Here is a 26,398-nt window from a genome sequence, read left to right as displayed (position 1 = left end):
TAAACAAAGCAGCTAGCTAGATCAGTGTAGAAGAAAGGTGAATAGAGCAATATAAGGACATTCAATGACCTGACTTATAAAAAACGTACATGTGTGCGTGTAAACGTATATAAGTAAAGCAATGGGAACACAACTAATACTGACAGCTGACTGTACATTTAACAATAGCACAAGCCTTTTTCCATAAATTTATAAAAGGCTAAATATTTTCCATGGACATGAAAGACAGCAAGAAACTCACATAAATACGTTAAAGCAAGGCAATGCCACTCTCATAGCTGCAGATATGAATATTGCATTCAAAAGATTATAATGAAGACAACAGGTCTACAAATAAGGAAATAAAACAGATGACAGGAGTTTGAAATATCCAGTGCTGCCTCTGCTTCTGCATTCACTCAAATTAAGAAAGAGTAGGATAGGCCAGAAAAAAATAAACATTTATATTAGATAGACATATTCAAGACTTCCTAGAATACTTATAAATCCTAATGATCCAGAGATTGCTATTTCTTGTTTTCAAGCTGTCCCATTGTATAAAGTGAGTAATAGTAGTCTAGATGAAATAACCACAGTGAGAACGTACAAATATTTGAAAGCGCTACACACTACCAGTAGTAGCAAGCATCCCACCAGCAACTGAAGATCCATTTCAGACATGAGCCGGCAATGTGCGCTTGCAGTCCAGAAAGCCAACTGCATCCTGGGCTGCATCAAAAGAAGCGTGGCCAGCAGGTCGAGGGAGGTGATTCTGCCCCTCTATACTCTGCTCTCGTGAGACCCCACCTGGAATACTGCATTCAGCACTGGGGTTCCCAGCACAAGAAGGACATGGAGATGCTGGAGTGAGTCCAGAGGAGGGTCACGAAGATGATCCAAGGGCTGGAGCACCTCTCCTATGAAGACAGGCTGAGACAGTTGGGGCTGTTCAGCCTGCAGAAGAGAAGGCTCCGGGGAGACCTTCTAGCAGCCTTCCAGTACCTAAAGGGGGCCTGCAAGAAAGCTGGAGAGGGACTTTTTGCAGGGGCATGTAGTGATGGGACAAGGGGCAATGGATTTAAACTGAAAGAGGGTAGATTTAGATTAGATATAAGGAAGAAATTCTTCACTCTGAGGGTGATGAGGCACTGGAACAGGTTGCCCAGAGAAGTTGTGGATGCCCCATCCCTGGAAGTGTTCAAGGCCAGGTTGGATGAGGCTTTGAGCAACCTGGTGTAGTGGAGGGTGTCCCTGCCTGTGGCAGGGGAGTTGGAACTAGATGATCTTTGAGGTCCCTTCCAACTCAAACCATCCTATGATTCTATCTCAAAAGCTTTTTTTTTTTTTTAATCACTTAGATGATAGAACAACACTTCTATAAAACATATAGGGGACAGAGCAAAATCAGAAGCAAGAACATGAAGTGCATGCCTCCGTCTCAGTTCTTCTAGCACAAAATACTATACTTCATTTTAAACTCCTGATGAAGGCAATCTTAATCCAACAACAGCTCTGACAATGTGTCCAGGCACATACTTCTTTCCATGAACTCAGATGCTCAAGCAAAAATCCCTACCAGAGGTATGAGCTTGACAACCAAGATCCAACTATTTAAATCACAACAGCAAGAATTGCTAGATATCATGTTATCACCCTTCACATATTCATAGAGATTTGTATTTTTACTATGATTGAGGTTACAACATTTAGAATTCTCTAATAACAAGACTGCCTATTCAAAAGAACAGCAAAGAACATACCTTCGTTGATGATGGCAGAGTAGGAAAATTAAGCCAGGCTGGAGCAAAGTCATGCTGCGCCATTTAGGTCCAGTGTCTCCGAATCATTGAAATAAGGCTTCAGTACCTCATGGCAAGTCCCTCTAATTGGAAAAAACAAGAAATAAGTACCTTTTGGATGCTTATCTTAAAAGAGGATTACACTTGTGGTGTTTTGATCATTATTTCCCTTCTGTTTTCTGGTATTATTTTCTCACACAGATCTGTTTTTAGAATCTAACTAGCCTCATCTCATTTATAGCATCACATCTGCCCTTTTATTACTGAAGTGTCACACTAATCAAATATATCACAGGTATCATGAAAATACAACTGTAACATTCACTCCTTTATTTCCTCTTATAAATAGGATGAAGCATCTTGTATAAGGTCTGATCAGAAACCTGTGGTGAAATTAGCTTATTGAAATATTTTGCAGTACTATATAGAATGGATTCCAAGAGCTATTTCATTAGCTTCCTAGAAGCAGCTGATTTTTCAAATTAGTCCCCAAAAGGTAATCTTAGAGGCCATATTAAAGTTCCTTAATAAAAGACTAGATGCTCAGGACCACCACAAGCCCCATGTTTTCTCTAAATTTAATGAAAACAGTGTTTACATGTGTCATGGTTTGATGTGGAGGGGGTGGGGGTTCTGGTGGCAGGAGAGGGGTTTTGCTCCCTGTGACCTCCCCGGTTTTGGAACCGGGTTAGGCTTGGTTCTGGCCACCGGATCAGACTGCCATCCCCCTCGGGGTTGAGCCAATAGGGCGCCTCTGCGAATTGCCCTATTTAAGTTGGGACAAAGGAACTGGAAAAGGTGCTTTGCTCAGGAGCGAGAAGAGAAGGGAGGAGGGCACTGCCCCCGCTCCCTGGCTCCCGGCCGGGCAGCTGCCTGCATCGGGCTGGCACCACCCACGGAGAATGGCAGCAGCGGAGCCAGCTGGGGAACTCGGGGGCACCCCACTCCCGGGGTGCCCACTGGGCTGAGTTCACCTGGAGAGGACTGAGATCTGAGAGAAACAGCTGCATTGACACCAGGTCAGTGAGGATGGAGCGGGACAAGGTGTGCCGGAGCTGAGTTTCCCCTGCGGCTGATGGTGAGATAGCAGGCGGCCCCCCTGCAACCAGGACGGCCTCGGTGGAGTAGAGACCCACTCGCAACCCGTGGAGAGAAGATGCCTGAGCCTGAGGATGGTCATGTTGGGACACACGACAAGGAGCGAGTGGCTACAGCTCCCTAAGTATCCGAGACTGTGGTAAAGCCCACACTGGGGCAATCTGTGGGGAAGGATTGCTTCCTGTGGGCTGGACTCACATTGGAGAAGTTTGTGGATTTTTCCTCGTGGGTAGGGGATCCACTGGAGCAGGGGAAAAGGGTGTAAGGACTCCTCCTCCTTTAAGAGAGAAGCAGCAGTAACAGCACGGAATGAACTGACCTGCACTCCCCCAGTCCCTGCTCCCTGTGCCGCTGGAGGGGGGGGGTGTGGGGGGGAGGAAGGTGTAATTTTTTTTAAGATCTGGCTTTGTTTCTTTTTATCCTCTCACGTAACTGGTTTTGTTTCCCTTTGTCCTTTTAAGTAACCATCAATAAATTGTTTTGCCTTTAAGAAATTCAAGTCTGTTTTGCCCAGGACCATGGTTGGTGGGTGCTCCCTCTGTTCTTGTCTCATCCCTCAGTCCCTTTATTATTTTTTTCTCCTCTCCACTTTACTGGAGAAGGAGAGACTGTGTGAGTTTTAGTTGCTGGATCAGCCTAAAACCACAACAACATGTCCAGAAATACTGTCAAAATCCAGTAAAATTCTCTAGTTTGAAAATGGAGAAGGTAATGGTTTAAGATAAAACCCAAGAGTACTTTTTCTACCCCATGCTCTCTCCACAGGTGGGAAAACATCTCTCAGTAAGCAAGAGAATGCAAGATAATGCAAACTATATTACTTGAAGCTGAACAATAGCACAGAACAGAAAGAAATGAATGAAACTGCCTGAATTATAAGGGTACGTGAATCATGCTCTGCAGCTAGATACTGCAAAATTGTCAATTACTCAAAAGTATCTTAAATATGATATACACATGATTACAAATTCAGCTAGTGAAAACACAATTAACATCCACGTGCATTTTACAGGGAGACCCAAATAAACGCATATTCCACATCTCTGCACAAGACTGCAGATATGTTAGTCAGTGAGCATAGATGCAGCTCACTTTAATCTAAAGCTGCTGTAATTTGAATAAGTTTTAGTAAGAGCTGTGGAATCTGAACTTGATAACTGATAATTATTGTTGTATTCTGGCCTGAACTAGACTACTGCAGACTTCCAGTGACAGAGGAGAGAACATTCCAACTTCCTTTTAGAAGTACAGCAGATGTGTAAGTGTTAAACTGCACTACTTAGTTGAGCTGCTGGTTCTTTTTTCATGCAGTGAGCTCATACTAAAGTTTTTATAGTTTAACTCTGGTATCAGAGGTACATAAAGTAAGATGCACAAAATCCACTATCATTAAATAGTGAGACAAGTTTAAAAGTACATTATCAACCAAATAACTTGTTATAAATTACTCTACTGAAGTCATCCAACACTCTCTTCTAAATTAACTTCAAAAGAAATTCCAGATAAATTTTCTGAAGAATCCAATTATGTCAGACTACTTAAAAAAAAAGTAGTTAGTTCTAGAGTCACAGAACTGTCACAAAAATGGATTATCTTTCTAACAGGAATCAAGTTCATTTTTACTGATTAATCATGTTCAGCAATGGTAAAGAAACAGAAAAGGGTATATGTTTACAGATGAACCAATACAAGAGATGCTAAATTAAGAATTAGCAAGTTAAATGTGAACAGATTACAGCAAGAACAACATTTTTTTTTTCCTCCTTCCCTCAGATACAGTTCTAATCTCCAAGCAAGAGAATCATGAAATTTTTAGAAAGGACCAAGACAGGTATCAATACTGGAAGATCAGCACAACAACAACAAAAAAAATCTTCAGACCAAGGCACTTACAGCTTAAAAAACACATGGAGATATTAGGTTTATACTGAATAAGAACATAACAAAAGTATTACCAAGTTATTGGTGAATCAGCTATTAGGTATGGGACAACAAAAGCACTAACAACATGATTTCTTAATAAATTAGCCTTACTGTTTTCTAAAAACTAATCAAGCTTCCTAACACTACTATTTATCCAATTGCCATGAAAAAAGTTTATTCTTAACTTACATCCCTACCTTTTACCTTTGCATATAAATCAAGGGCTGAGGTGAGACTTGGTGATCACCAAGTATCTAAGGATTGGAAAGGTGTTTTTAACCAAACTTTGTCCACAGCTCACTAGCACTGGTGTGTATTTCTTCCCACAAAAGTTATTCTAGAAGCAGATTCAAGTCTTCCCCATGTTCTCAGTTCTCTAACTAAAAGCTCTAAAACCAGTTTTTGATAGTGCTGCTAAGTCAGATGAGTCAATCCATTTCCTCCAAAACAGTATAGTGAAGTGATAAAGAAAGAAGCCTGGGTCAAAACTAAATAATACTCAGAGTGCAAAGTCAGCAGCAGAATATCTATAAATTTCAATAAGCCCATAAAATAAATTCTTTTAGGTCTAATTCTTCAAGCTAATTTTGATAGAACAACAATAACAAAAGCATAAATGTATTTTTAGAACCAATTTCACAGGTTTACAATTAAATACTACCATGAAAATCAACTACTAAAGATACTGATCTCCACACCACTGAAGTAAAGAAAACACTTTCTCTCATCTGATTGTACATATTATTGGTCTGGCAATTAAACACAGGAAAATCAAGTATTTGCATTATTAAACCTTATTTACTCACTAACTTCTAAAAGGCACAAATATCCTATCCATAATTAAATTGAGAAATATACAGCCGATCAATAAGAGACAAATATTAATATCTTTTCTTTAAAAAACCCTACATTTTAGACTACACAGCCTACCAAGCTTTAAGTTGACAATACCATATTTTACCAGGCTTCATACATACTCTTACAGATGCTACCTTTCTGATGTTGCTGTCCTGGTTTCAGCTGGGATAGAGTTAATTTGCCTCCTAGTAGCTGGTATAGCGCTGTATTTTGAATTTAGGATGAGAATAATGTTCATAACACACTGATGATTGAGTTAGTGTAAGCACTGCTCAGCAACAAGCCAAGGACTTTTCAGCTTTTCATACTGCCCTGCCAGCAAGGAGGCTGAGTGTGCACAAGAAGCTGGGAGGGGACACAGCCAGGACAGCTGACCAAGTAGATATTGCATAACTGTATGACATCATGCTCAGTAAATAAACTGGGGGGAAAGTTAACAATTTAATTTTTAGATAAAATTTATCTTTTCTCGTGTTGTGGATAGCAGAACAGTTTACAGCAAAGAAAAAAAACCCAAACAACTGTTCTTAAATTTTACTTCTTGTGCAGCATATTTGAGAAAAGTCTGTAAAGCATTTTGTTTCAAGTAACACGCAACAATTATTCTAATATTCAACTACATAAAATTTAAGCCTATAGTTTTGTGAAGTATGATCCTTCAATAATAAAGCAGTGAATGCCAAGAAATAATGAACAGCTGGTTCCAAATGATGTAAAGAGATTTGTCATAAATAATAATTAGAGGCTTTTCCTGAGGCAAACAAATGCCAAGAGAGCAAAGAGACCCCCTCCCCCCTCCAGTTCTTGCAGGAGATGCTGACATGGCCTGGGCATTGCCAGAGCAACAGCAGCCACCCCTATCCCTACAAAAATCAGCCTAGGGAGCACAAGCAGAGCGCTGTGACCAGAGCAGGAAAAGAGAGCATGGCGCAGCAGTTTGCCAGGCAAGGGCGCAGTCAGCCTGCCAGCTTGAGATGTGAGATGAGTTGCCGGCCATCACCCTCTCAGAAGGAGCTCAGCTGTGACATCCACCCAGCAGAAAGCCAAGTCCTCTGCACTCGACAGAGGGGATGTGGCAGCTGTGTGAGGTGCGCCCATGAAAAGACGCACCTGTCCAGGTCTCAGGCTGCAGGGAGTGCCAAAGCCTTTCCCTGGTAAGGGACAGCAGCGGTGAGAACAGCTGTGGGAGGTGCGACCAGGTGGATGATCTGCTCAGCATGGTCACAGAGCTAAGAGGAAACATAAAGGTAAAGGAGCATCAGGGAGTCCAAGAAAGAGAGAGACTGGTGGTGTCAGGCTCTGTCCAACACGAGAAAGAAACAGGAAGAGCCACAAAAAAAAAAACCCACAAACACCAAGATGAAGGAGACTCTGTATCCTCCCCCCACCAGGCAGTAGCTTAAATGAAAGGAATGAATGGAGGCAAGTCCGTGCTCAGGGTGGCAGGTGAGCCCCCTCCTTGCCCACCTCACCTTCCCAGGTGCCTCTGCACAACAGGTATGAAGCTCTGGAGGTGGAAGGCCTGTCAATGGATGATGTGGCTGAGGGTCCACCTACACCAGAGGTGTTGCCAGGGTCAGAAAGGCCTACCCCCCATATCACAACTGCCTCCACAAGGAAGAAAAGACAGGTAAGAGTTATAGGTGACTCCCATCTGAGAGGAAGAGAAGGACCAATATGCCAGGCAGACCTTCCTCTTAGGGAAGTCTGCTGCCTCCCTGGAGCCCAGGTTAAGGACATCTCTAGGAAACTTCCTGGCCTGGCACAGCCCTCAGACTACTACCCGCTACTGCTCTTCCATGTGGGTGGCAATGAAGCTGCAACATGAAGTCCAAGGTCGATCAAGAGAGACTTCAGGGCCCTGGGAAAGCTGGTAAGGGGATCTGGGGCACAGGTAATCTTTTCTTCTATCCTTCCAGCTGTGAGCAGTGACACTGGAAGAAGCAGATGTGTCCAGTCTATCAATATGTGGCTCCGTGGCTGGTGTCATCACCACAGTTTTAGCTTATTTGACAATGAGGGGCCCATACAGCACCAGGCTTGCTGACACCAGATGAGAGTCACCTTTCTCAAAGGGGAACAAGGGTTTCAGCACAACAGCTAGCAGGGCTCATTGACAGGGCTTTAAACTAGATTTGAAGGGGGAAGGGGGTAATATCAAGCTTGATCAAGACAGAGAGCACCTGAAGAACAGAAGAAAGGAATTCCAGCCACTCCAGCCAGGAAGTCAGATTCATTTGGGGCCCAACTTAAATGCCTCTATGCCAATGCACACAGCATGGGGAATAAGCAAGAGGAGTTAGAAGTGTGTGCGCGTCTGTTGGGATATGATCTTATTGGCATCACGGAGATGTGGTGGGATGAATCTTATGACTGGAGTGTCAGAATAGAAGGGTACAGGCTCTTTAGGCAGGACAAGCAGGGGAGAAAAGGAGGAGGGGTTGCTCTCTATGTCAAAGACCAGCTGGAGTGTATGGAGCTGTACCTGGGGAGGGATGAGGAGATGACTGAGAGCTTATGGTCAGGATTAAAGGGAGGGCAGGGACAGGGGACATAGTAGTGGGGGTCTGCTACAGACCACCTGAACAGGAAGACTGATTGGATGAGGCCTTCTCAGATAGGAGTAGCCTCACATTCACGAGCCCTGGTCCTCATGGGGGACTTCAACCATCCTGATATCTGTTGGAAGGACAACACAGCAGGGCATAGGCAATCCAGGAGGTTCCTGGAATGCACTGATAACTTCCTTCTCCAAGTGGTAGAGGAACCAACGAGGAGAGGTGCTTTGCTGGACCTTTTTCTCACCAACAAAGAAGGGCTGGTGGGGAATGTGAAGCTCAAGGGCAGCCTTGGCTGCAGTGACCATGAAATGGTGGAGTTCAAGATCCTTAGGGAGGCAAGGAGGGTGCTCAGCAAGCTCATTACCCTAGATTTCAGGAGAGCAGACTTTGGCCTCTTCAGGGATCTCCTTGGTAGAGCACCATGGGATGAAGCCCTGGAGGGAAGAGAGGCCCAAGAAAGCTGGCTAATATTCAAAGACCACCTCCTCCAAGCTCAGCACCAGTGCATCCCAAAAAAGAGGAAGTCAGGTAGGAACACCAGGAGGCCCGCATGAATGAACAAGGAGCTCCTGGACCAACTCAAGCACAAAAAGGAAGCCTATAGAGGGTGGAAGCAAGAACAGGTAGCCTGGGAAGAATACAGAGCGATTGTCCGAGCAACCAGAGATCAGATTAGGAAAGCTAAAGCCCTGATAGAGTTAAATCTGGCCAGGGACATCAAGGGCAACAAGAAAAACTTTTTATCACTGACATATATATTGAAGAGATCTAGGGAAGACGTAGGCCCTCTCCAGAAGGAAATGGGGGACCTGGTTACCCAGGATATGGAGAAGGCTGAGGTTCTCAACGACTTCTTTGCCTCATTCTTCACTGACAAGAGCTCCAGCTGCACAGCCCAAGCCACAGAAGGCAAAGGCAGGGACTGGGAAAACGAAGAACCACCCACTGTAAAAGATCAGGTTCGAGACCATCTAAAGAACCTGAAGGTGGACAAGTCCATGGGACCTGATGAGGTGCATCCGTGGGTCCTGAAGGAACTAGCAGAGGAAGTCGATAAACCATTATCCATCCTATTTGAGAAGTCATGGCAGTCTGGTGAAGTTCCCAACGACTGGAAAAGGGGAAATATAGCCCCCATCTTTAAAAAGGGGAAAAAAGAAGACCCAGGGAACTACAGGCCAGTCAGTCTCACCTCTGTGCCCAGCAAGATCATGGAGCAGATCCTCCTGGCGACTATGCTAAGGCACATGGAAAATAAGGAGGTGATTGGTGACAGCCAACATGGCTTCACTAAGGGCAAATCATGCCTGTCAAATGTGGTGGCCTTCTATGATGGGGTTACAACATTGGTGGATAAGGGAAGAGCAACTGGCATCATCTCCCTATACTTACGCAAAACATTTGACACTGTCCCACATGACATCCTTGTCTCTAAATTGAAGACACATGGATTTGACGGACAGATCACTCGGTGGATAAGGAATTGGCTGGATGGTAGCACTCAACGGTTCGATGTCCAAATGGAGGCCAGTGACGAGTGGTGTTCCTCAGGGGTCAGTACTGGGACCAGTGCTATTTAACATCTTTGTTGGTAACATGGACAGTGGGATCGAGTGCACCCTCAGCAAGTTTGCAGATGACACCAAGTTGTGTGGTGTTGTGGACATGCTGGAGGGAAGGGATGCCATCCAGAGGGACCTTGACAGGCTGGAGAGGCGGGCCTGTGAGAACCTCATGAAGTTCAACAAGGCCAAGTGCAAGGTCCTGCACGTGGGTCGGGGCAATCCCAAGCACAAGTACAGGCTGGGCGGAGAATGGATTGAGAGTAGCCCTGAGGAGGAGGACTTGGGAGTGCTGGTTGACGAGAAGCTCAACATGAGCTGGCAATGTGCGCTGACAGCCCAGAAAGCCAACCGTATCCTGGGCTGCATCCAAAGTGTGACCAGCAGGTCAAGGGAGGTGATTCTGCCCCTCTACTCTGCTCTCGTGAGACCCCACCTGGAATACTGTGTTCAGCTCTGGAGTGCCCAGCACAAGAAGGACATGGAGCTGCTGGAACGGGTCCAGAGGAGGGCCACGAAGATGATCCGAGGGCTGGAGCACCTCTCCTGTGAAGACAGGCTGAGACAGTTGGGGCTGTTCAGCCTGGAGAAGAGAAGGCTCCGGGGTGATCTTATAGCAGCCTTCCAGTACCTAAAGGGGGCCTACAGGAAAGCTGGAGAGGGACTTTTTACAAGGGCATGTAGTGATAGGACAAGGGGCAATGGCTTTAAACTGAAAGAGGGGAGATTTAGATTCGATGTAAGGAAGAAATTTTTTACATTGAGGGTGGTGAGGCACTGGAACAGGTTGCCCAGAGAAGTTGTGGATGCCCCATCCCTGGAAGTGTTCAAGGCCAGGTTGGATGAGGCTTTGGGCAACCTGGTGCAGTAGAGGGTGTCCCTGCCCATGGCAGGGGGTTTGGAACTAGATGATCTTTGAGGTCCCTTCCAACTCAAACCATTCTATGATAAATATAACTCAGTCACCCACTTCGAGCCACATGAGCAGCTGAAATAACAACAGTGCAGCAAGTATGCTTAACCAACATCCAAAAAGGTTGGGTTAGGTTTGTTGTGGGTTTTTTTTAATGGTTGAGTCAATAACATCCTTTTGTGACAGAAAGTATTTTTCACCAGTTTTAAAACAGCTGGAAACACTCACTTTTTAAACAAAGTTATTTGTCTCATCTGAAGATCATTCAGGAAAATTGAATATATTGCCTCTATTTTAGAAAAAGAGGTAACATGCTGTCGTGGGTTAGGCCACTCTGGCAACCAAACCCTACACAGTCACTCACTCACTCTCTCCCACCCCCAGGGATGAGGGAGAGAATTAAAGGAGAAAAAGAAAAGAGACCCGTGGGTTGAGATAAGAACGATTTACTACTACCACTACATATATGTACAAGGATAAATATATACAAACGAGTGATGTACAGTGTAATTGCTCACCACTCCTTGAGAGAGAGAGAGAACTCAGAGTCCGAAAGTGAGAGTCCTGGAAGGGCAAAAAGCCCTTCTTTCCAGCTGATCCTCACTTTTATACTGGGCACGACGCTGCATGATATGGAATACTAATTGGCCAGTTTGGCCCTCAATCCTAAGTTCAACTACAAATCACAAGGGGAATCGTGGCCCCTCTGTCCCAGCTACGCTCCCCCCTATCCTGTTGTGCTCCTGCACACTGGCAAGAACACAGCAGCTGAAAAGTCCTTGAGACCTCAGTGCCAGCTACAAACATCAGTGCACTGTCAGCGTTCTCAGAGCGAGCCTCTGAGTAAAACCAAAACACGGAGCTCTTCTAGCTGCTAAAAAGAGCTAACTCTGTCCCAGCTAAAACCAGGACACATGCCTAGAGAAGGGAAGCAGAAAGCCACTGCATGTATCAGAAATCAAGACTTCTGCAAAAAGGCTAAGAAAAAACAGCTAGAGTCGACTCCCAAAATTCTGCAAAAACAACAAGAAGAGATGCAACTAAACCAACTATTATTAGTTTGTGCTTACCAAATTAAATGAAGAAATCATATGTTAAACAATATAGTCAATTTTCCCTGCACTGCTACATTTTTTTAAATCATCACAGAAAGAGATATAAGTAAGATCACACTTAGAATATCAGCACAGAAATTTAAAATTTTACTTAGTGCAATAATCAACTCTTTCAGTGATCAGGGACAAGAAAAGTCTAATAAAACCACTTGGGCTTGCTTTGCCTCACAAAATTGGGTCCTAAGATGTATTTAAACAGTGGTTATAAACATCTAAAGGAGTAAATTCCACCAAGGAAAGAGATGTCTTAATCCAAAACACTATAACAATCACAAGAAGATACCTGTCATAATAGATTTAGGCCAGACACATAGCTTTGAAAATCAGAACAACAAAATTCTGTAACAACTTTAAGACTTAACACAAATATTTGAACCTGTCAATTCCTATTATGCTTTTAAGTTGGATAATAATAATTTAAACTGAAGAGTTTAACATGTAACAATGCATGTACACAAAGATACCATTGCAATAATTAATCCAGTTTTTCCTATCTTAGGTGGTAACCATATGAGAATACCATCCCTCCAGCAAGTTTTTCTCCTCTCTCCCCTGTAATTTAAAAACAACGCAGTGTTTAAAAACCAGTTTCTAAATGTGAAGACCAGGCACTACAACATATAAATCAGATATTTTTTTTCTGCAATAACATAGATAGAATTCAACATGATACAAAAGCAGAAAACACCCTGTATTCATGAATTTTCAGATTAATTTACTTTCAGATTACTTTAGCAAAGCGCTGCTTCAAGCTTCATCTTAGATTACAATTTTCACATTATCTGCAACCTTTAATTCACTATTACTGGGAAAAAAAAAATGCAACAGCCAAAATGCATACCATTTAAGTTTTGTTTGCAAAGTTTGTTTGTAAGCTGAAAACCTCCATGCAGTTAGCACATAAAACGGGCATAAAAATACATAGATCAAGGAGATCCAGTTGAACGAGCTATCCAAAACAGTGTTATGGAATACATCTTAGGTTTAACAAACAATTTCTCACATTTTAATAAGCTTTTTGTAGTTTCTTGCAGTAAAAATACATTTTTTTTAAAAAATATCTTTTTTTGCCCCCTATGTTTACCAGGAAGAAGGGGGGGGAGAAACAGGAGGAAAAAAAAACCACAACAACAACAAACACCACATAGGATGCTTACTCATTCTCATACCATATGTCCTAAATTACTGACCTACCACCACCACAACTATGTCAGTTACAAATTTCACCCTCCTTCACTCCTGAACAATTTCACCAAATAGGCAAATTGGCAATACATGGCAGTACTTTCTAACCACTAGTGAAGCATGAGAGAGCGCATTATAGGCTAAGCATACTGCAGAATCCTAGCAAGCATCTTTTAGTCCAGCTCATATCTCTGCGTAACGCCAAAAAAAAGTGAATACAGTGCAGGCACATATGGATATGCATCCAGCTGGAACAAATTTGTAATTACGTAATTAAGTAAGGTTTAGGCCCTTCCTACAAAAGGCAGGCCATTTCCTCCTGGCTGCAGAAGATGCAACAACCTGCTGTGGAGCTGCAGCTGAAGGTGGTGAGCAACATCTGGTGACCCCAACATGATCGAAGAATAAAGAGACTGTGACTCCCTCACCAGAGCGAGAATTCCTTCGACAAAGAAGGTAAAGCCACTACCCCAACAGATAGAGGGAAGCGAGAATTTATGGAGTCAGAATGAATAAAATATTTGAACTGGGTCTCTGCTCACCATGAAGTTCCAAAAACTTGTAAACAAAAAGGGGGAATTATGGAGATGCATCCAGCTGGAATGAATTTGTAATTATGTAATTAAGTAAGGTTTAGGCCCTTCCTACAAAAGGCAGGCCATTTCCTCCTGGCTGCAGAAGATGCAACAACTTGCCATGGAGCCGCAGCCGAAGGTGGTGAGCAACAGGCACATACCAGACTCATTATAGACAGAGTAACTGTAGAGTCACTACAGGCAGAATCGAGTGCATTTATTAACTCACTTAGCTGCAGCACTAAACCAGGAAGCAGTTGTGCTGGCAAAAGCCATGGAGTAAAAAGATAAGGCAAGTAGACAGATCTAGACTTTTTTGTTTCCATGCCAGGCATCTATAAAATGCTGGAAACAATTATAACTGACAAAGCTTTAAAACAAAAAGCCCAAGTCTCCAACTCAAACACTGGAACCCTTATGATCTAACCTGACTTCCTTCATATACTAGAAATTCACATAACATGTCCTGCACTGCTCCTGCTAACACAGTGGAACAATAGTAATTTTCCTTTACAAATGTCTCCAACCTGGCCTTAAACATATCATCAAGAAAACAAAGGATACTGAGGTCTAGAATAAACTGGTTACACAAAAATTAATTTAAGTGATCACTTCTGCTCCATTATAAAGATGATCCTTTATCCACAATTCCTTCTAGCTTCACTTCCATTCATCAGATCTTTCTAGCATTAGAAATCCTCTCTCTCTGTCTACTCACACAAAACTAAAAATAACCAAACAGCATCTCCGGAAGCATATAATACTCTTCAGGAGTTGGAAAAGTGATTCCCATAAGAATTCCTCTCAAGGGAATCTCCACGCTGGCTGCTTAAGTGGATGCAAGAGCTGAGGAGAGGGAATGATCTGGGCTATTTCAAGGACAAGAGAGCAGAGGAAGCAGTTGAAGTATTCTGAATTTCAGTTGCATGTTTTATTTTCTATGAACAGGTCAAATAAAAAATGAGCCTGATTATTAAAAGTACAGATTCCTGAAAGGACTGTAGCATAAGGTAATATGCACTCACATTTAACTGCTGTGATTTTTTGAGACTATTTTTTGTTTTCAATGGTTTAAGTAGCTCTAACTAGAGGAAATACATTCAGTATCACATTTTTAATATATTTAACTATAAATACTATAACAATTTTGTGACTCAAGCGTAAAAACCATGTAATCCTACCTTTTATTTTCCCACGTCCACAGCCATTACAGATTATAGGAGGAATGTCTCAACAACACAACTTTTCATAGATTCATAGATTCCTAGGTTGAAAAAGACCTTAGAGATCATGGAGTCCAACCATCCCTAATCCCCATTAAACCATATTGCTAAGTAGATCATCCACCCTATTCTTAAACACATCCAGGGATGGGGACTCAACCACCTCCCTGGGCAGCCTATTCCAGTGGCTGACAACCCTTTCAGAGAAGAAATACTTCCTAACATCCAACCTGAATCTCCCCTGACTAAGCTTATACCCATTTCCTCTTGTTCTGTCACCCAACACTAATGTAAAGAGACCTTCCCCCACCTCCCCACCATCCCTTCTCAAGTATTTGTAGGCTGTAATCAGGTCTCCCCTCAGCCTCCTCTTCTCCAGGCTAAACAGCTCCAACTCCCTCAGCCACTCCCCATAAGTTTTATTTTCCAGCCCCTTGACCAGTTTAGTCGCCCTTCTTTGGACTCGCTCCAGGAGCTCAATATCTCTCTTAAAGCGAGGGGCCCAAAACTGGACACAATATTCCAGGTGCGGCCTCACCAGTGCCGAGTACAGGGGCAGGATCACTTCCCTGCTCCTGCTGGTCACACTATTCTTGATACACGCCAGTATCCCATTGGCCTTTTTGGCCACCTGGGCACACTGCTGGCTCATATCAAGCCGGTAGTCAACCAACACCCCCAGGTCCTTCTCCGCCAGGCAGCTCTCCAGCCACTCTTCCCCGAGCCTATAGCGATGCTTGGGGTTTTTATACCCCAAGTGAAGGACTCTGCACTTGGCCTTATTAAAGCTCATGCCATTGGCCTCAGCCCAACGATCCAGTCTGTTCAAATCCCTCTGAAGGGCCTCCCTACCCTCGAGCAGATCGACACAGCCTCCCAGCTTGGTGTCGTCTGCAAATTTACTGAGGGTGCATTCAATCCCCTCATCCAGGTCATTGATAAAGATGTTAAACAGAACTGGACCCAGCACTGAGCCCTGGGGAACCCCACTGGTGACCGGCCTCCAGCCGGATTTAGCCCCATTTACCACCACTCTTTGGGCCCGGCCATCCAGCCAGTTTTTGACCCAAAGGAGGGTGTGCCTATCCAGGCCAGCAGTTACCAGTTTCTCCACCAGAACACTATGAGAAACTGTATCAAAGGCTTTACTGAGGTCAAGGAAAACTACATCCACAGCCCTTCCCTCGTCAACCAGGCGGGTCACCCCATCATAGAAGGTGATCAGGTTTGATTGGCAAGACCTGCCTTTCATAAACCCATGTTGACTGGGCCTGATCACCCAGTTAACCTGTATGTGCTCATTAATAGCACTCAAGATAACCTGTTCCATGACTTTGGCCGTCACCAAGGTCAGACTGACAATTTCAATTTATCACAGACAAGGTTATGAACTTTAAGTATCATCCTGTAATGAAACATTGCTATCTTGTAACATCCTTTTTAAGGCATACTGTCTACTCATCTCAACAGTCTGTAGTCCTGTCAATAGCATTAACAAAGTCTCCCTCATCCTTTTCATCTTCACAAAATTTTACATGAGAAAAATATGATTTTGATGGCTTACTAATTCTAAACCTAGAAAGCATCTTCTGAAAAATTAAAATATAACATCCATAGAGCCTTCTGAAAGATTGAGAATCAACTCGTACTTCCTTAGAAAATCAAAAAGAATATCAGCCTCTCCCCATAGGAAAGATGCTCCAGTCCCTTAATCAACTTCGTGGCCCTTTGCTGGATTCACTCCACTACATACATATTTTTCTTGTACCAAGGAGCCTATAACTGGACACAGCACTCAACACATGGCCTCACCAGTGCTAAGTAGAGAAGGATGAACTCCCCTTGACCTACTGGCACCACTCTTCCTAATGTAGTCCAGGGTGCTGTTGGCCTCCTTTGTTGTGAGGATGCATTGCTGGCTCATAGTCAGCTTGTTGTCCAACAGGATCCCCCAGGTCCTTTTCCGCAGAGCTGCTTACCAACTGGTCAGCTCCCAGCATGTGCTGGCATATGCAGCTACTACTCCCCAGATGCAGGGCTTCACATTTCCCCCTTTGCTGAACTTCATGAGGATCTTTTGCCCAGTTCTCTAGCCTGTCCAGGTTCCTCTGAATGGTAGCACAAACATCTAGTGTATCAGCCACCTCTTCCCATTTTGTATTATCTGCAAACTTGCTGAGGGTAAACTCTGCCCCATCATCCAGGTCATTAATGAAGATGTTAAATAGTACTGGCTCCAGTACTGAACCCTGGCAGTACAACACTAATGACTTCCTTCAAATGGCCTTTGTGCCACTGATCACAATCCTGACAGACTGGGCCTGGTCATTCAGTCAGTTTTTGATACACCCCATTGTTCACTTCTCTTAACGCATATTTTGTCAGCTTCTCTATGAGAATGTCACAGAAGACAGTGTCAAAAGCCTTACTGAAGTCAAGATAAACAACATCCATTACTCCCTTCATCTACCAAGCTAGTCACCTCATTGTAGAGGGCTACTAGCTTGGTTAAGCATGATAATCCCTTCATAAAGCCATGCTGACTGCTCCCACTCACCTTCTTGTCCTTCATGCGTTTGGAAATGGTTTCCAGGATTAGTTGCTCTACCACCTTCCCATGGACTTAAGTGAGGCTAATCAACCTGTAGTCCCCTGGATCCTCCTTCTTACCCTTCTTGATGACAGGATTGACATTTGTTCTTTTTTAGTACTCAAGAGCCTCTCCCAATCACCATGACCTCTCAAAGATAATCAAGAATGGCCTTGCAATGATATTGGCCAGCTCCCTCTGCACTCATGGGTGCATCCTGTCAGGCCCCATGAACTTATGTATATCTTATTTAAGTGTTCCCAACCTCTTCCACTGAGGGTGGAGAAAAAAGCACAGAATTTTAAGATGACAAGGACATGAGATCAGAGACTGTCCCCACCCAATTTTAAGGGCATGTAATTTAACTTGTCTAACCAGTATTTAGCTGGCAGAGGAAAGACAGTTCCATTGGTATTGAACAGATCCAACTTCAGGAAGGTCTCTTCAGTGTACAAAATAAAAATATTTCCCTAGCCCAGAAAGCTGTCTTCAATATTTAAGACAGATTACATTATTGTTGGTGAGATACATTTAATAACACTATTTGTCTGAACTACCTACACTAATTTGTCTAACAAATTTTAAAATAACACTAAAAATTACAAAAAAAAAAAATCCCTGTCAGCTGAACCCATCTCACCAGAAACTAGAGACAAGGAAAAATAGTTCTGCATTTTCAGCTTCTATACTTCTCCACTCTGTGGATAGCCTAAATTATTTTACAGGAAGCAGTTACTGCGACACTAGGTATTTCAGAGATTGAGTTTATATTGCCTTTTATTTTAATCTTCTAACAAATAGGTAGGAATGAATACTTGAAGCTTGTGAGTGGAGTAAAGTTATTAACAGAAAAAAAAAATAAATAAAAAAGCTTCAAGACATGAATTCCCAAAGTTAGAAAGGACACACAAATTCAAATTTCTTGATGCTCCCTGAAGACCAGTTTAGAACTTCAATCTATTGATTTGCATAGAGAAATCAATGAACAGAATAAACGTTAAAAGCAAATGGACATATGCACATACATAGTTTTCATAAAATCTAAAATTAGCACATACGCATATCTAAGTGGCATATACCCTTTTACCTACTGCCTCACAGATTACTATTAGCATAAGTACAGCACACCACAAACTGCATGTAGAACCTAAACTCCACCCCTCAGCTACACACTTGTTTGATAACACACTCTCACCTTGTCATCATAATTTTTAGTATAAAATTTATAAATGGGGTAAAAGAAGGTTGTAAGCCATCAGAATTAAAATATAATATAGTGTTATGACAGTGGAAAAATAAAAGGTTATACATTAGTTTCTCAAGTCTGTTGCTGCTTTGCTTCCTTGTTAATGAGCTACAGCAAGTGTATCACATCCTTATTAAGTCAGGAAGACAAACCAAGCATATATGAATTTCAGAGAGGCCCAATAAGCAATTCTGTATGACATCTTAGAAAAGAGCAGCCATCGACAATAAGGGAAGGGAGGCACACAGTTTTCTATGAGGGAATTAAAACTGAATGTTCACTATCAGAGATATGTCAAATACCAACTGCACTGCATTTCATGACAACAAAGAGAAAGCTATTTGCCAAGGTATTTTTTTTTCCTGAAGAAGCATCATCAGTAGGCAAAGTTCTCATTAAAACAGAGTAACTCTGGAATAACAGAGCTACAGAATAAATTGACCCTTCAGTTCTCCCATCTTGGGCCAGCTTCAAATGTTTACTTCATCTATTTAGCATCAGCCATAGAACTATAAAGTTTTGCTCTGAATTAGGCAAAGAAACTATATGCTCAAATCCTAACCATCAGACCATACAGTCTCTCTTCTTCATAAACAGAAATGTTCCGGATTTTTCTCAAACAAACAGGCCATTAAAATAACCTACTCCATCAAAAGTATTTTTCCTTCTGCCACAAAAAAAAAACCCACACACACCCCATGTTTTCTTTTAAACTGAAAATTTCTTGTGATAAAACATCCTTCCCTGTTATCTCTAGTCAAGAGTAGCACTAATTTGAAGTAAAGTTGGCAAGTGTAAGCTTTAAATAATACTTTTGTTTAAACCCTATACATCTCAACTTTTATTTCCCTTCAAAAACACAGCTTATTAGAGATCTTCCTTACTCTGTCATTCATTTAGTTTGAACAAAGCAAAACAAGCTAGTTTCAAGTTGTTCTTTTGCTATCCAAAATTTGTATGTTAATAAACAAGAAAAGAATATTCAAACCCTAACACAAGCTTTACGAAGTTTTTGAAAATGGAAACATTTCTACTGATCACAAATTGCTGCAAAAGCATAATAACTACTTGAACTAAAGATTATTTACTTTCCTTATTTTCTCTCCATGTAAACGCACAGTCACAACAAAAGAATAAGCTTCAATCTTTACAATCAACCTTTTAACACTTTGAAAGGAAAATGTGCACACTGCCCCCTCACTACATTTCAGTGTAGAAGAGGGTTTATGGACATATGATAATTTACAAACAAGGTTAAGTTTGGATATGGTAATTCTATCAAGTTCTTTAGTTCTCTAAAATTCATTGTTCAAGACTCACACTTCCAATAAAAGGAAAGGGAGTTGAACCTTTAAAGGTCTTCTCTCCCACTGGTTCAACAGACATTAAGAAGTTCTGAACAATTTGGTTGAAGCCTCTTCTTTCTCAACTGTGCTACTGTAGAGCAAGTAAAATCTCCAGTTTTAGTCTCACTGTCCTCACCATCCAATACAGAACTGTTCTGATGAGTATTCTAACAGTGGACAATGAGGAAGAAAATATCCATTCATTTTTTTAATTTACCTTCTTGCCTCATCTTTAAAAAAAAAAAGTATGAGAACTAAGGCTTCCTGCAGAACACTGAGGATGAGATGAAGTCCTCTGTCAAATTTGAACACCTCCAAAAGTTTTATGACATGCCAGGGTATGAGAAGTGTATGGAATCAAACTGTAACAGTCAATTTTTTAGCCATAAAAAACCAACACGCTCTCTAGTACAGAGAGTCCTAAAACCTAGCTTTACAGTGACTTAACAAAAACAAACAAAAACACCTAAGAAAAATCCACTTTCATTTCTACTTAGGGCTCAAGTTCCTTATGTGAGGATGAATCGACTAAAGTGCACTCACTACCTTTGTTTTGCATAAGGATCTAGAATGTCAGCAGACTTGGTGGGACACTGGTGTTCTAAAAATCCCAGCCACTGTTCCTTATTGTATGGTCCCCTTTCTGTATATAGATATGGTTCACATCACTTCTGTGAATCAAATATTATTGCCACAAAAATCAAAACATCTTTTAGAAAATGTTTCAGAAAGAGCCAAAGTTAATGAGAGTGCTTAGAATACCTTGATCATCACTTTTATCCAAAAAAGTTTTTCCTTCTTGCACTGCACCAAAATGTAAATTAAAAAAAGCTAACTATTTTGTAACACAGAATAACTTCATATTTTAAGGTAAACTACAGCCAGGTTCCTTCTGCTTGAAATCCTACACTTGCAGTATCATAGTATCATTTAGCAGAAAGCAAGATAAACAGTCATCTCTTGTCCTCTGCAAGGTTCAAAGTCCAAAAGCTGAAGTGTTAGTGCACTAACATCACCACCCAGTTCAGCATACATTATGTAACAAAATCACCAGGAATGCTTTTGCACTTTGGAGTCTTCACAAGGACCTGAAGAAAAAGCAGTTGAAAAAGGTGGCAGTTTTAAAATATTCTGAGCATATAAAGCAGAAAAACAATTCTATATAATTTCAGCTGTTTCCCAGGCCACGTTTACCCAAAATATGAAAGGAGATGATTGTGGAAGAGTTGATAGCACCACATAGAGCATTATCATCAGTCACTGTGTAATACTACTGCTCAAAATCACACATTAACAAAAACCAAAACAAAAAGCATGCCAAGTCTCATTCAAATTTGTTTATAATATGGTCTGCAAATAGTTCTCCTTGCAGGACAGAATTTACTCCTAGTACTAAAAAGTAAAGAACTAAGAGCAACTTCCCCAGAAGTTACTGATAAAGTATCATTGTGAAACTGTTTTATCCATACATTTTTAACAGAAGAATCTCACTAGAATGGAAGAAAAAAAAGAGCTTAAAGTACATTAGCTTGTGAAGTACTAACAAAGCTAAATATCTACACAATTTCCCTACATCATTTTACAGATTTAATTCCACTTAAGCTTTGCTGCAAGTCTAAACTCTGCTTACTCTTAAAAGCTTCCACCAGTGTTTTCACACAGCAGAGCAGCCTACACCATTCAAGACAATTTCTCAATACAAATGTACCCATTTTAGGATTCTACCAAAATAAACGCATCAGAGCCAAGTTGCTGACAGTTATTCCAGTAAAAAAAGCTATGTTTACATCAAGGTTTAAAGTATAAGCTCTCTGGGGCAAGGATCTTATCTTCATAGTTGTCTGCGAACCACTTAGACTGTCAGCATTATACAAATAAAAACCTAAAGAAGGAATTAGAGTGGACCAGCATGCTAGGCATTTTCTCCTCAATGGTCCTCACTCAAGTATGAATTTTGCTTAGGGTACAAGAGCACAGCTGTAAAACATGCCTGAATGTGTCAAATACATATGCATATGAATAAGAACAACTGCACTTCCCAAGTGCAAACACACTGAAAAGAAAAAAAGAATTATCCTACCAGCAATCAGAAAGATGTAAAGAAAGAGTTAATTTAGTAAAGTTAAAAAGCAAACTCTTCAAAACATCCAGAAGAGAAAGAGTCCAGATAAAGATGTCACCCAAAATAGTAAGTGGAAGGAATGCAGTTCCTTGATTTCAGTGAAAACCTGAAGAGAGGTTAAAAGTTAAGGTTTATGGTTAAAAAAATTGACTGTTACCATTTGATCCCATACACTTCTCATACCCTGACATGTCATAAGACCGAAAACCAGGACAACCTCTTGTCAAGAGGTAAAAGTGCCTCATAGCACTGAAAGTTAATAGCTTGAAAAAAGACAGACATCACTTTTTCTATGATTTAAGCAGCAAGTACTTTATTATATGGCCATAAACATAATATGACAAAAATCTAATGAAATGGCCACTCACACCTGAATTCTTCCCATTTACCAAGTATTTTCAAGCAAACTAAAAGAATGAGGAAGATAATTCTGTTCTGTTAGTTTGGTTCCTTTAGGTGTGGCTCAGTTCATTAAGTCAATCCCAACCTTACTGAGACTCTATGTAGAAGAGCCCCAAGCCACAGTCAGGAGAGATTACAGCAATAGACTCCTATTCATGTTCCACAGTTTCCATCTTTTCAAAACAGCAAAATTGAAATAGAAGTTAAAATAACAAAACAGCAAAATTGAAATAGAAGTTAAAATAACAAAACAGCAAAGCCATTCAAAGAAAGCAAAATACTGAAGCTAAATCAACTTTTAGATACTGACAAGACAACACACAGAACAGAAATACTTCAGTGAGCCTAAGAATTTAAAATACTTATTTAGGTGCATGTCTTTCATTTATGGTCAAAATAACAAGTTACGGGGGGAACCCCACAAACAACCAAAACACACTGTAGTAATCTTTAGACAGTTTCACATGCTTAAAATTACTGTTCTACAAGGCTTTAACACAAGCCATCTTACAAAACATCTTTGCAGTGCCCTTAGATAAAATATTTTTTTTTTAAATTAGCTCACTATTACTAATACTTCAGCATTGCAGAAGCTCTGAAAAAATTTGGAAAAGGTCACAACTAAGGTAAATGTGTCGCCTCTACCAGACACGCAGTTTACAGTCTACCCAATAATGCTTTAATTATTTAAAACTTTATGAATAATCAAAGTGGGGTAGGGAGGAGAGAAAGTAAAATTACCACTAACTTCTGAATTAAATTGTTCTGTCCATCTTAATTTTCTTTGAGGCAGTAGTAATTCAGCTGAAAGCAAACCTACAAAAAAAAAATTGTAAATACATTGATTTCAACATTTAAAATATATCTATCTTCAGAAACGTTTAACCACTACAGAGGGAAGGAGGAAGCAATACATCAAACAATAACACATATAATTGGTTAGTTCACCACTATATTTTGGTTTGGATCCTTCCAAAAAGGTAGGGGGAGTTTGTTATGGTATACTTTCAAACCAGACTCATTCATTCCCATCACAGAATAGGAAATTACTCTGAACCCAACCTTAAAATATCAACACATTAAAAAGACAGTTTGCATAGGCAGTAAATTAATTTTGGTAATAAATATCTGGCTTCCATAAGTGACAAAGAACAGTGGAAGGAAATAAAGAAATAAAAAAAAAAAAAGCAATGCTACGTTATCAGTACCTTCATACTGCAAAAATGTCTAATGCAAGTGGAAAGACTGAGACTTGCCTCAGTCTTGTCCAGCAGACTTGTTCAATAAGTATAACAGCTCATTGTTGAGATTACAATATTAACATGAAGGATAAGTTACCTACAGATTCAGTACATATTTTTTTAATCTCCCAGAAAAATCACACTCATACTTAAAAATTTCTATTTGCAGTAATACATGTATTCTTCAAATTCTTAAAAATATTCCATTAATTATTAAAAAAGGAAAGCAAAAATTAGATTCTGCAAGCTCATTTCAACGTTCTCTAAAAAAATCCAACATCCTCTAGGCAGCAAATGTTACTGATTTAACCATTCTACTGATAAATCAATTTACACTTGAATAAACATTTTATGAACACTACAACACTTACCTAATCCAAGAGAACCGCACAAGGTGTTAGTACTGCGCGACTTATGTTTTTCCAGTTTGTTTTCCTTGAAATAACATCCAGGGTTCTTATCAATATTACATTCGTAGCTGTTTGACGTAGATTTGACCTCACAGAAATCAGCTACCTGTCCTTCTTGCTTGTAGATTCTGCAAGGCTATTTCCAAAATTTGCCAAGCCTCTGCCTTAAGAAGCTTTTTTTTTCCCCCCTCTGACAGCTTCCTCTCTTGTCTATTCCATGTACGTTTCACTATAAGAAGCATCAGCTACAGGTAAAATAAACACACTTCTTACATCACAAACTTCGAAGCCAAAAATCCAAATTCCACATCTGAACTGAGGAACATTTCCTAGCTTCGGCTAACAGAGGCATTTGTAAACAACAGCTATCTGGATGCCATCACATTGCTTATTAGCAACAACATTTTTCAACAAAAATATTAAATATAAAAGTTATAAACAAATTTATATTAGACACTTAATTTAGAAAACAGGTCTCATAGCCTTTTGTCATTTCGCAATCAGAAAATCTAGAAAATAAAACAAGGGTAAAAATATCTGCCATGAAACTCTTCAGCAACATCTACACAGTGACTCAGGCTGCTTTTAACCTGGAGCCAGTTAACAAAACTGGTTACGCCTGTGACTCAGACAGGACGTTGCTTGGAAGAAAAAAAGTAACTAAAAAGCAAAACAGCACTTTTATCTTGGCAGCTGAAATGTTCAGAACTTGATAAATTTAGCCTTGTATCCATGCCACGTGGACAAAAGCATCCAAGGGTGAGGTGCTCTGCACTGCTAAAAAGAAAAAGCTCATGACTTCAAACTCCCAATTCACTTCTCAGATGCCTAATGATTGTTTCAGAAGCCTTTTCAGGAGGAAGCACTTGGACAAATAATCCCAGATCAGTGTCCGATATTTCTCCCTTTTCACAAGAAGCAACTGGTGCAGGACGGTTTCCCCTTTTATCCTCCCTACTAGCTGAAGTAAAAATCTCCAGATATCCAGGACTCTTTGTAACCCAAATTGCCTACGGGAAAGAGAACCAGAACAATCAGTTCTCCCTTTTGAAGTCTGAATTGGCGTTAGACAAGTACATAAATCTTTATCTTAAAAAGCAAACATATATGCAATCAGGCAGCCAAACCCCAGTACAGAAGCCTCAGTTAAACATTCACTCACACCCTGAAGAAAGCAAGCAGGCATATTTATCAGAGAAAGCAGCCTATCAGTGAAACGTTTTCCTGTCTCTAATTTTTGAGAATAAAAAACAACCAGAAAGGGGCATTTCTCATTTTATTGGGAAAGATAAATAGATCTACAAGAGGCACCGACCTGGGCCAGGGATAACGACCTTAAGCACAGAACAAGCACAACAGAGCAGCGGGAGCCGCCTGGGGAACCCCCCCGGTGCGGCCCTGAGGGAAGCCTCACCGCTTCAGGGCCGCCTGCCTGTAAAGCGCGCGAGCAGACCCCCAGCTCCCCGGTCCCAACCAGACTTTTTGTTACGGCTCCGCCAGCCCGCAGTGAGTGCTCGCCCTGACTTCCAGGAGGGCCGCAGACCGCGTTCAGGCACTCACCGGCCGCACCACCCCCGCGCAGCACCAGCCACCGCGCCAGGGGCAGCTCCCCTTGCTCTCCCCGAGGGCGGGCCTCACCTCGCAGCAGGGGAAGAAACGAGGCAACCCCTCCGCGCCTCCTTCTCCGACCCCGGTGCCTCCAGCCCGCCCCCACCAATCCACCCCTAGCGGGGGCTGCCCCCTCCCACCCCCCAAGAACCGTGGGAACCTCGGACGCGAGAGCGGCACACACGCACCCCCAGACCCCTCGCTCACCTCACTCCCAAAATGGCGCCGCTCCGAGCCGCAATCCTCTGCGCGCTCAAGCCTCACAAAACCGGCCGTGCAACCCTGCAGGCGTCCGGGGCGGAGCTTCCTGACCATTATCGAGGGTGCGACCCTGCCCTGCTGTGATGTCACAGGCACAATCCCGAACGTTCCGCGCGGAGCAGCTGGGGAATCCCTAGCACGTACTCCACCCCACCCGCGGGAGTCTCCAGCGCCGCCGTAATTAACCGTGCGGCGGCACAGCTCTACAGCGTCACTTTTACCGGCACCAGCAGCTGCTCGGGAGAGCAGCCTGAGGAGGAGACGGGCACTTGGGAAGCAGTGGCAGCCCCGACTGGCGGTACGAGCCGCTGCGACCCGCTCTGAGCGCTTGTGGAAAAAGAACAGAAATTGGGGGAGAATATTGTCCCCTCCCCCCCCAAA

General features: G+C 41.9%; 1 long non-coding RNA gene across 3 annotated transcripts; it reads right to left on the bottom strand.

Annotated features, from left to right (window-relative positions):
- Window positions 1–1,398: 1,398 nt before the first annotated feature.
- On the bottom strand, window positions 1,399–26,053 carry LOC147526291 (uncharacterized). Of its 3 annotated transcripts, XR_015222957.1 has the most exons (5): window positions 25,964–26,053; window positions 24,110–25,158; window positions 23,246–23,313; window positions 12,273–12,360; window positions 1,399–1,861 (listed from the first exon to the last, which is right to left on the bottom strand). It is a non-coding gene; the product is annotated as an uncharacterized LOC147526291 (long non-coding RNA). The 3 variants fall into 3 exon arrangements; XR_015222956.1 differs by lacking the exon at window positions 12,273–12,360 and having other exon boundaries at window positions 1,400–1,861; XR_015222955.1 differs by lacking the exons at window positions 1,399–1,861; window positions 12,273–12,360 and having other exon boundaries at window positions 22,716–23,313.
- Between the last annotated feature and the right edge of the window lie 345 nt (window positions 26,054–26,398).

The sequence above is a fragment of the Tauraco erythrolophus genome, chromosome W, assembly GCF_009769465.1.
Source record: "Tauraco erythrolophus isolate bTauEry1 chromosome W, bTauEry1.pri, whole genome shotgun sequence".
NCBI lineage: Eukaryota > Metazoa > Chordata > Aves > Musophagiformes > Musophagidae > Tauraco > Tauraco erythrolophus.
The sequence above is the reverse complement of the archived record's forward strand: the minus strand, read 5'-3'. Positions and strand labels throughout refer to the sequence as shown.